Source organism: Colias philodice, chromosome 21 (assembly GCF_061535455.1).
Source record: "Colias philodice isolate Cphi_HAF_F1 chromosome 21, ilColPhil1 Martin Lab GWU primary, whole genome shotgun sequence".
NCBI classification, from domain to species: Eukaryota; Metazoa; Arthropoda; class Insecta; order Lepidoptera; family Pieridae; genus Colias; species Colias philodice.
This window is the reverse complement of record NC_143106.1, coordinates 8,834,927-8,847,698: the sequence shown is the minus strand read 5'-3', so window position 1 is coordinate 8,847,698 and position 12,772 is coordinate 8,834,927. Positions and strand designations below refer to the sequence as shown.

Here is a 12,772-nt window from a genome sequence, read left to right as displayed (position 1 = left end):
TTAATAATTTAATTAAGGAAAATAATTAAGAAAAACGATAATTAAAAGTTTTTTTTTAATTCACATTCTAACATATCATTTTTTAGCTACCACTTAAAACGGTCTCAACATGTCAAGAATTTGACGTCACAAACTCCTAATAATTAAAAAAAAACATCGATACCGTCAATATTATCGATACCCAATCGAGTTACGATCGCACTAGCGAAGGGAAACAGGATACATTCAATGGAATGATTGATCGGCACCGAAGAGTAATCCTTGCACTAAATAAATATCACGTTTTACGAGTACCACTCAAGCAAGTAGCTCAATTAAACACTTCGATACGGGATGTTAATGATCGCTTGTTTATTGTGCTTTTATAAATATTGGACCGATTGTTTTAGTTTTCTTTGGACTATTTTTTCTCGTTTCTATAGAAGTATGTTACATTGGATAATGTTGTTTTGGTATAGAAACAGACGCAGTAATAAGTTGGGTGTAATGTCAAAACTGAGCAATAGTGGACATAGTACAGTGAAATAGTTGCATCAAGAACCAGAACTAGCGAATTTAAGCCTAGAAATTTAAGTAACGCTAATAACTCGACGTTTTAAAAATAAACTGCTTCTCTATGAGCTAAATAATGCCCATATTATTCAATATCATATAACGATCAATCAGAATTATCGACGGTTATAAGTTCACATCGTGATGTGGCATTAAAATCAATTTAGCTATTTGGCACCGCCCACCTAGAGTTTATGTCGTTGTGGTAATGTGCTGATAATATTAAGATATATGAAGGAACTGGAAGCATTCTTTATCATCGTCCAGTTGCTTATAGGTCATCATATTACATCTAGATGAAAAGGAATCTAGCATTTTCAATGTTTGCTTCGTAGTGAAAAATTTCATAAGAATTTTCGATTCAGGATAGTAATTTTTATCGTCAGATTGTAGTTTGTTTGACAAAATTCTTTACAAAAAGGCTTGAAACTCTTACATAAAAGACGAGCATCATATAGTTACAAATAAAATTTCATACAATTTACAAAGTTTAACAAAATAAGCAAAGATAAACATGACTGAGGAAATAGAAAAGCCACGGTCAATTGGACCGATCAAGTGTTCAGCACCATGCTAATTGGACGATAATTTTTATCGTGTGTACTCTTAAAGCATTTGAATAGAAAATTCACTATTTGTGAATTAATAGATAGTCTCGTTGTTAAAAAACGACGGAAATTAAACACAATTTCTATAGAACAGCGGCGAGTAATAGAAAATATGAAAACGAGAACCGGCAAATAATCGAAATGCATAGTTCGCTGCGCAATTCAGTATTTCAGATATAATTAGAATTACGTATCCAAAATGTTTAACTGGTTCCACACAAAGCGCTCCCGAATGGGGTAAAACCCATCGGGTTTCAGCAAAATGCAGTGAAAGAACCTGCATCAGACAGAACACCTTCCGAGTGCATTCATCAGTCACCCATTGAATCACCGAAATTCCCCGAAATAGTGAATCGGTTTTTTATAACTCTCAATGGAGCTTTGAAGCTTTATGTGAAAGCGAACGAATCTTTACAGTTGTTTTTGCAACGTAATATGTTTGTGCTTTGTATTGAATAAATTTTTTGAAATGAACTTTTCAGGATAATTAACATGGGCAAAAAATATTGACTTAATCAGTGATAAAAGAGTAAATGGGCTCGGATTTTGAATCTGACGGTTTTAATTGCGTGAATATTAGTGTTGAAATGTAAATGCTCATAGATTTGGGAACGGACAAAGAATTAGATAGAATGCTTTTTAGTTAAATTTAAAAATAGTACAGGCAATTCACGATGTTAAATTGGGAAAGCGATAAATGCGTTCATTAATCGTGAGTAAATATGATAATGAGATGTAATGAATAAAGGAAAGGAAACTGTAATTCAATGGTTCATTTTACAGACAAGTCAAAGCATATGATTTAAGTAATAGAGAACGATTGACTTTCGATTGAGACACAAATTGTATCGGTCAAATATTACTAAGCTAAAAAGAAACCATGGAAAGTTTTCAAAACGAGGGATAACTTCTTCGTTATTTTTCTTTTACCAATTCGTATTTAATTAAGTTCGCATAGAAGGGTTGAATGTTTCTTTTTGATGACAACCGATAAACGATTTGGTTTTCCAACTTTTTTGATTAAAACCCGAATTGGTTTTGATCGAAATATAATTTTCTTTCGAGTTTCGAAGTAATTTGTGCGGTTGATACATTTTTCTTGTTTCACTACGTACTTTTCTTATTTTACGACTTCCCCCATACAATTACATTATTGAACAAACGAGTTGATACAAAGCATGTTCGATATAAAAACATTGGTAGATACATGAACTTGAAACTGACGATTTGTTTTGATCTGAATTTCCTTATATAACCTCATCCATCAAAATAATTTAATATTAACCCATTGACCACCGTAAGGCCCGATCGGGGCGCGACACAATAGATTTTCTATTGTGTCTGTGATTCCGAGGACTGATGGATTAAATTTCAAAGGAGATATTGCACGCCTCATAAGCGAAGCGTTGAGGTGGGTACTACTGTCACTTCGCGCAAAACATCTGATTTTTCAAACTTAAAATGTCTTTATGTATCATACATTGCACTTGTAAGATAATACATACACACACATATTAAGAAAAAACACTATTTTTAACGTTCATGATATTTTTGATGTCATTTTTGTTATTTAAACTAGTTAAAAAACAGTTTAAAAAAGTTCTGTCTTGGACGTCCGTGTGTCTGTATGTGCGGATCCTTTTTCTTGTTAACACGATAGCGACCGAAATACTTTACTAATCGAGTCTTTTTTTTTCTCTTACGCTTGAGTATGCTCAGGAATAGAACCCTTTCATTTTTCAGGGTCTGATTCGATGTGGTTTAATTGTTATTAAATAAACAAAAATAATAATTAATAAATATTTATTAAAAAAAAATTATGAGGCGTGCACTTTTGGATTTTCCAAATTATTGAATTCAAATGCCTTTATTGGCGCATAAATCACGCTCATCTTTCTTTTGAGCAATAAACTTATCTTTCATCTTTAACGCATAGATGGCGCTGATTCCAATTCAACAGTAAATTCTTAATGTCACTCCAGAGCGGGACATGAAAGAGTAATGACGCTATTTTTACACACACCAAAAGGAAAACACTCGAAATTAGTTTATGACGACTGTCTGTCGTTCGATTTATTTTAATTTTGTTATTTTTAGATCGTTCTTATTAGGCGGACAGTGTCGTAAACTCGCTGCCGCATCGACGCAGAATATCTTTGAATATGCATGACTAATGATGTTCGAATGAATATGGAATATCTAAGAGATCAATGTGCCCTCACTACTTTAATGTTTAGGACACAAATAACGCAAGAGGATGGTAATTTTACGGGTAATATAACTGTTGATCATAACGCGCAAGTGCGAGCTGAAATTGTTATACGAGCAATGCTAAATGGAGAGCCTTGACATGATCGCTTATTAGAACCAAGCTTAATAAATAAATAAATAAATATTATAGGACATTATTACACAAATCGACCTAGTCCCACAGTAAGCTCAATTAAGGCTTGTGTTGTGGGTACTAGGCGACGATAAATATAATATTTAATAAATACATATATAGATAATAACACCCAGACCCAAGAACAAATAATTGAGTTCATCACACAAATATTTGCCCTGACCGGGGATCGAACCCGGGACCGTCGGCTCAGTAGGCAGTTACTTTACCACTGCGCCAACCGCGTCGTCGTAATGTTACAATACAAAATAACACACGTATTGGTTACAACCAATTGCCGTACAATTAGATGCTTCCTTTGCCTATAGGTATTCTGAGCACGCGTCGATGCATCGCGATACATAGTAATAAAAATAACAAGAGGGCAAACATTGCACTTGAACTCAAAGCACAGAAGACTGCACCGTTCAGTGGCGTCAATTCAGCTATATCGAGTGCCGTCGGATCCATTACAAATACAAGTTGCCTTTGACCTGAAACACGTCAAACAAGACAAACGCACGTCTAATCGCGGTCAATCAAAGAGAAAGCTCCATGTCGACAAGAGATGCAATCAGACGCCCCAGCGCAACCTATCATCTCTGAAATCGCCACGCACGATAATTTAATAAAAAAACCAAGAGCACGCACCGCCAAAAGCAACCCTAACACACACGCAATAAGGGACAAGATCTTCAAAACGCAATTACACGGAACGTACATGAAAGCAAATGTCAAACTCACATATTTATTTCCAAGTATTGAATGCTGGGCTCCGGTTTCTCGGAAGATACGTAAACATCATTTTGTCGATGATGAAAGCGATGTGATTCTTTGTACTCAGTGCTGATTAGTCTAATTTTAACTTGACAAAAAAATAGGGAGCAATTTGGCCCTTGCCGTGACAAGCGTAGCGTGAGCGTGTCGATATTGAAAACTTTCGTATCAGAGCTATTGGAATTTTGTAATGGCTCAAATTACGGCGCGTTGCTACTATTAAGTTGTTCCAAGTCGCTCGCAACGTTGTTCTCGTTATAAAAAATATATATTTATAAAAAGCGACTATTTATTGACGGAAAAGTCAATTTAAACGCATAATTACGGTACAAGTCATACAAGCTTATTTATACTTCCACGTCCATCGATATTTAGAAACTAACTCGATAGATTCATAGCAGCCGACATCAAAGGATCCACGTAAATCATAACTCGCATCAATCGCCGGTGAATTTCTGTTTTTATTGCAAATCAGTATTAAAAAGTGACAGCGCGGGCGCATGAATCAAACGAGCGCCTAGACGTCATCGTACGCGATAAATTCGTGAAACATAAACAAAAAAGAGTTGCGGCCCGATTCGACCACCCTGGGGCACACCTGTTGCATCTATTACTATTACTATGTCTTCAGATTGCAGATATTAGAACACATGTTTTCGGTTTCAAAAGTGTCGCTTTATCTACATCGTATATCAATTCATTTCATGTGTTAAGAAGTATCATCGCCGTCGCTCGAGTCGAAAGCCGGTCGAAATCAAGAAGCAAATCAAACTAATGTTTTTCCGCGCAAATCGTCCGTTCAATTCCTTCTTTTAATTTACCGAATGCAAGTACGTCTACGCCGTGAAACTAATAAAAGTTATGATTCCTACGAAGTGATATTTATGTATGCGCCTACTACGTCTGGCTTCTATCTTTTACGATCGTCAACAGTTACATATTTAATGTTCGATGTTTATCAACATTTCTTTCTTATGCAGGTTTTAGTGGGGCAATAAATTATTTATCTTCAAAGACTTGCTTATTTTCAAACTTTTGTTTCTCATCCACGGTAATTCTCGGTTTTACAACTGACGTCACGTGTATTATTAAGTAAACTACGTGTGCTAGGTGAGGAAATGGCTTATTAACTTTTTCATTACAAAGCACGGAATAGTGATCGTAATATCCAGCAATAAGAACTAATTTAGCGCGAAAGGCGATATCGAGGGAATCTATATTATCAACATCATTTTGAAGTAATAAGAACGATCCATAAATTTAAGATAACGCTGATAACGGATTCGTCGAAGATGCGCAGTCGATTAAAGTAACTAATGATATCATTCTATAGTTTTAGTCACGTTGTTACTCAGTAGTTTACATAACTGAGTCAGGCTGAAAAATTTGAAAATGTGACACATCGTTTCGACACGTAAATTACCGTTTGATATCTATGTAAACAATACTATTGTCTCTCTCCGACACACTTTGTTTAGTGCGACTGTCCCTTTTTACAACACTAAAATCTTTTTTCGACACGGCGCTTTGTTTCCCGAGATTGTTTCTTAATCAAATACAACACATCTGTTCCGAAAGATGTATTTTTGGAAAATTCTTTAAAAGTGCTCAAGAAACCCAATTTCAAAAATCAAAAGGATAACTATAAATTAAGATTTATAAATTCAGTTTCCATTGACATTATGAATGTGTATTTTAACAATAATAAAATAAACACTCGTCGGTTTATTCTGTTAGTCAAACATTTGGCTCGCATTCAATAATATTTCTCGGCGTGTTCAAAAACAAACGCGTTTGAGAGAGTATCGACATTTGTCACTTTCACACATAAATAAAAATTATTATTCATTGGAATACTTCTAACTAGACTCGCTCAGGCCAGACTAGTCTGAATCGTGAGGTCTAGTAATTATTCCTGTCATTATAAATGGATATGAGCATCGTGACACGATTCCAGTAGCTACAGATGTTACGCCACCAAAGCAAATGATCTTCAATCAATAGATTCATTAAATTTTAATCAAACGCCTCACCGCCTCCAGGAACCGTCATCAGAGGGAAGTTATTGTAATAACTAATTAATATTAATGACCCAATCCAGATACGTGTTCGAACTAATTACATACTATACATAAAACATCGAATCAAACATGGATAACATCTTTGTTATCTCGGCCTATGTTTGTTTGAGTTAAATACACCCATTGCTAATGTAGGAATTGATAAATTTCAAGTTTAATGAACGCAGACGTTAAAGGCCAAAAGTAACTCTTAAGTAATTTCTATTAACATTCAATGCACTAACATCTTAACAGCACTTGGAGTATTACACCTCTTATTAGAAAACGCACGAGCAATAATGGAACTTATAGTTTTCGACGTGTTCAATTGAAAATTGACTTTCGATTTCTCTAATAAGAATCAATTTTCGATAGCGGGCATCGTTGCGATTCTGTTTGCGGTTCGATCGAAATTGATCTGAAACTTGTCGGGGGTAAGGTTTAGTTTGGTTTGAATATAAATCATGTGTGCTGTCACATGTCGCCGCGCGTTAGTTCGGAGCAGGCAACACGTGTAGAGAATATGTCAATTCATTATAAACTTTGTGTAGCGTTGAAGATGATTTGTGACATATTATCGGTATAAAGCCCTATTTGTTTCTATGTATCCATTAAGGGGGGTATTGTCTGATCGACCGAATTCCCCGTAATTGACAAATTTCGTGAGATGCCGCATAATAGCGTCTGTATAATTGCTTTCTGGTTGATAATTGAGCTTATTATCAGAATCGTTTCTTGTAAACGTTTATCTATGAGCTTATCGATCGTCGTTCAGTACAACGCGGCCCTTGTATAATTAAAACTGCTCCAATTTTTTCTTTAAATCGAAATTGATTTTCTTGGGCTTCCACACCGTTCCGAACTTCCTCGAATGCAATTACAACATGTCCAAAACAATCTCGTCCATTGTTTTTATTGAAATTAATGCAAAAATCAATCGAATCAAACTTTACCCCCCTTTGTTCGTTCCGCAGAACATTTTTCTTCTCGCCCCAAACGCCGAGACAATGGAGAGATGGTTATTAATATTCCAATATAAAAAACATCGGTCCTAAACAATAGGTGCTGTTAATTTACTCATTAGGGATTCATGGGGAGCCCCGGTGAGGGTGGCACAGTTGCGAATTCCCTAATAATGGAATCCTTTGATACATTTTATGGGACCGATGTGAATTTTGTGTATTCTCATAATAACCTTAGATAAAAGGTAATCAGACTCGAGTTACGCTCAATTTTCGGCGAATATTATCATTTTTAACCTACTGCGGAATTGTTCGATACGGCTATTGCTTTTCATTTGTTTTTGTATATCTTTGTTTATCTGTCTTTTGTTCGTAGGATAGCATTAAATTTCCGTGTTTTGTGCAGCATTTGCGTTATTTCTGATAAGATTTCCCCAAGGGTGCGGAAGCCTATGTAATGTTGAACATGATTGATACTAAATAAGACTATATTGACGTGACCGAAATTAATCTTTGGAGCATTATTATTATATTTTTTAACGATTTTATATTATTATCGATCGGCTCGTGCGAGTATCACCTAACCTAGGTTCAGAGGTTAAGACACGAACAATAAACTGAAAATCTTTAGATTTATTACTATAGAAATGTATCCTGTCTATAAGAATGGTGATAGAACTAAACTGGTTCCATACAAAGGCTATACAAATAAGTACGAATTTCTGTCCGTCGATTTATATCGTAATATTATAATAACCTCAATTGTTGTTCCCGATCAGCTGCCGTATAAATCATCAATATTAAGAACTTAGAACATTATCTACATACGGACAAAACATCCGATAATTTTACTACTATGACAAAAAGCTGACCACGTGTCGTAGGGTCCGAACCGGTTCTAACCGGTTCTTAATAAAACACCATTCAATCGGATATGGATTTGATCCGCGAAGTTTTTCGTGATCGGGACGATTTTGCAGGGGATTGTCATTCGTATGGTGTAGCATTAGTGGTGATATTTGCGTGATGGTATTTGTTATTAGTGTCACCTATCGATTGGTCGCGCTGTACCCATTCATACGAATGTCCAGCTGTTTATACTCAGGGCTGATCTATTGATATGGAAAGCTTAATGACGAATCGTACTTTTAACCTTACTTTATTGGTTTCCTTTTTATTTCATGCTTTTTCTTGGTTCTTCTTCAAAATGTTGTTGAATTGAGTTTTAAATGTGTAGTACATTTGAAATTTATGTTTGTGTAGAGACTGTGTTCTGAAAAGACTTATGTAGGTATGTAGGTCAACGAAATATTACATAGTATCAAAAAAATATAATTGGATGATAGCTTCTGCTCAGTAGCATGATATTTTAATCATGTAATTAAATTCAACGTGATTGGCACGATCTTTTTGTGTCAAAATAGATACAATATAGTAAGCAATTGTTGACATATTTGATGAAAAATTGAAACTAAAAGCACTCAAAAATGTCGTCTTGTTAAAGCTACAAAAACAGTGTGCCTGCAAAAAAACCGAAAAGCCTTTGGAAATATTTCAATTAAATTGAATATTTGCGAAACAAAAGCGTCAAAAGCGTCTTGCATAAATTATTCCCATTTTTTCCCCCACTTCATTGTACAAGATATCGTTAATATTAATTTTTTGACACGGAAACAAACGGAACTTAATATTCGTTGTATTCAGTCCTTTGTTATTATAATTCTGTTGCTGTCGATATGAGGTTTTGGCTTTACTATTGGGGTATATTTTTGGGTTTTTTTTTAATATTTTATAAATTAGTAATATTTATATGCCAAGACTCCGGATAATATAAGAATTTATCTATCAAATTGCTTTTTTTTCTGTTACTGTATTCTTAGCGTATACTTCAACTGTGTGGGGTGGTCTTCGAAGTCTTTTGAATGTAATTCCTTTTGTAATTTCAATAATTTCAGTAATTATTCTCTAATATCATCTTTCTGAATTACCTATTTCTTATTGCAATATTCATCCTTTATTTGTATCTAAAATTTAATCCAGCGTAATCCTTATTTTCCTTATTACCTACCTGTAACTTATATTTTTTTTTAACAATTGTTGTCATGTTTGATCTTCCGTAAGATGACGCAAGTGAGAGATAAATCGATTTTGGCAATTATCGATTAAAAACAATTGTGTGTCAACGGCCCGCTTATCGGTAACGGGTCAAATTTAAATAATAATTTATTTACGATCCAATCGTTGTAACTTATTATGAGAATTTTGTGGTTTTCAAAGTTTTGATTAGTTTTTTTTTTTAATATACCTAAGTATGTATTTTTTTTGTCGATTTAATATTTTGGTCATTGCGTTTAAAAGAATGATAGGATGAAATTTAAAATCGAATAGAGAATTCGTATTGTAACTGTAATTTTGTGTAATTAAAGTAACAAAAAAATGTACTTTAATACAAAATTATCGCCGTTCTACATATTATTTACTAGAGGTCCGCCCCGGCTTCGCCCGTGGTACATATTTCGCAATAAAAGGTAGCCTATGTCCTTTCTCGGGTATCAAAATATCTCCATACCAAATTTCATGCAAATTGGTTCTGTAGTTTAGGCGTGATTGAGTAACAGACAGACAGACAGAGTTACTTTCGCATTTATAATATTAGTATGGATTAACCGTTATTCCCATTATTAATACCCATTAATTAGAGTTATAACTTTAAAGTAATAAAAAATTGTTTTAAAATTTAAAAATTAATTAATTAGGCACGCAAACTTTGAGAACCAACAAAAATATTTGGTCACACGTGTATGTATTATCGTATATTATATATAAATATAGTAAACTACTGATAATATATTACACAATCAATTTTTATTCATCATTTCGGCATATCGGCTCGCATATCCGTTCAGTATAGTGTAGCTGGCATTAGGTGCGTATTTTTTGTTTGTTTGTGTTTTTGCAACGGCTGTGCTCACTTTGATGTGATTGTTAGTTGTTACAAGTGATTTTTTTAAATTTATTATTTACTTCCGGAATGTGTTGTATCCATAGTTTTATACGAATCATTATTTAGTTAAAACATGTATGAAAAACTACAAAATTATTATTATTAAAGAAATAGGTAGGTATGTTATTTTTTTAAACAATTTTAACATGTCATACAAAGTTTTGCTTGACATAGTTATTCCGTATTCGTAACTATAAAAGCAAACAACATTACTACTTATTTATTAACGCAGTTAAAAAACAATCCTTTCTGGTTACTTAAAATATTCGAAGGTACCTCTCATTACGGTTAACCACTTCTAAACGAACAGAACTATAAACAAATGAATATCTATTTAAATAAAACAATGGTTGTCCCGAAACAAAACATTACACCATCCGCTTAAGCATTAAGCAATTTACCTAATGTTCTTCTTATATCTACAAGGGGAAAACAACTTTATCGATATAGGCGATACGATTGATTTTCCATAAACCGCTTTGTTGGTAACAATTGCACATACCATAGTGACGTATATCCTTGAAAGTGCATGGTATTTTAGGTTCTACATCTTAGAGTTAGAGTTGGTTTTGACATGTCAAATTTTTGAGGTTATGTTATGTTGTGTGGAGGTTTCTTGTATCGGAATAGTTCCCAATGGATAGGCCATCTAATAGTGTCGTTAAATTAATGCTACAATTTATGATAGTCGGAATTAGCTTGCGATCTCCTTATTGATTGATGTCTTACAACACGGCCGGGTTGTAAGTAAAGATTATCGAATTTCGAACTTAAATATAGCAGGATAAAGCATCATTTCTTTTGACCGGTTTATTAGTTCAAATCGAAATCACCAAATGAACTGATTTTAACAACTGTTAAACATCTGAGTTTTATGTGCATATTTTATAGTAAAAGATATTTGAAACTAGTTTAACTATTTTTATATAGGCAAATAAACATACAGTATTTTTCTTGAACACACAATAGCGTGTACCTAGTTACACACGGACACACATACAAACACAACTCGTTACTTTTCACACGATCGTATCGATAATGTAAATATGTAGTTAAGCAATTTGCAATGCTGTTGCGGCTCCCTTGTGCCACCGTGCAAAACAGCCGTGGATAATAGGTTCGATTCCGCCTGTCTATAAGAAATTTCTTATAAGACGTTTTCTTATTTTTTATTTATATTTTTAGAATAAGGTACAAAACAGCCTTAGTTAAACATAGGAGATTTAGTCGAAGTATAAGATTAGTTTTTTCATTGTTTATCTACATGTACATGAGACTAAATAAATCTCTTTAAATAATTTAATACCTACAGAAATTAAATCCGTTTATCAGGGAATAGAAGCACAATACAGCAATTTCAATTAAAACGATGTCCAACCAAAAATTGGAGGCTACAACGTATTTATCGTACATTGTCACGAACAAAAGCGGCCCCGATAATTGAGAAGGGCCTAATACTTTCGATTATTTATTTAAGTATTTCGCCACCTGAGTCTTTCCACAAAAAACAAGTATTAATTAATTACACAATAACACAGAAACGCGATTTTAAATCTTATTTCCCAAGCAATTCAGATGAATTTCAAACAACATCCGATCAATGGATCGAGCCCCGTTCCGAGCTTTGTGGGAAAAATATAAGATTGCTTTTCTTTTTGAGTTGATTTTGTTTTAATTCGATGTTTTTTGTTTAACCCTTCTTTGACTTTTTACTTTGCTCCGTGTTGATGTTTGATTACTTTAAAAGAATTATTTTGATAGGAATCTAATAAAATTTAAAGGATGGTTTTCTAGAATTCAAACTGGCGTTCGAATTTTCGAATTGCCGGAATTCGCGTTCGAAATTCAAAAGCGGGAACTAGCTGGGACGGGCAATTTAATCGAATTTTGAATTCTAGAATATGTTTAAAAATGGAACGTCAGTGATTCCTTAGCGGTCTCATTGGAGACAAACGCACCAATCGCGGCTCACCGCACACCGCTGCGTCGAACCGATACAATTAAAGGAAACAAGCGACTTGTAAGTACTAATGCTAAGACGAATGTTGCGGAAAATCGAAGCCTCTGCCTCCCCAGTCTGTAGGGACGGCTGATTTACGATTTACCCCCGAACGGGGTTCTTTTTAATTTTAATACACTCGGCTTGTTTGTTTTTTATTGTACTTTTAAATTTGACGTTTTTTATCGAGACACGCATCGAAAGGGTCCATCGATAGCGCTATTCGATTATTGCGTGTTACGATTCGTGACGCGAACGGTTTTCCCGTTGTTTTAAGGTGTCAAAATTTCATATAATAATCGTAAGTTATATACAAAGCTGTGATAAGCAAAATTTTAGTGTTCTCGCGATAAAATCTTAGATTTCAATTATTTGTTTATACTCGTAATGCTAATTTTAGGTGTATAAATGTTGTGTGGCGTAGTGT

At 34.1% G+C, this 12,772-nt stretch overlaps 1 protein-coding gene across 4 annotated transcripts in view; it reads left to right on the top strand.

Annotated features, from left to right (window-relative positions):
* Positions 1 to 12,772, top strand: part of ct (homeobox protein, cut) — a 119,916-nt gene that overhangs the window by 58,201 nt on the left and 48,943 nt on the right. The window lies entirely within an intron of this gene.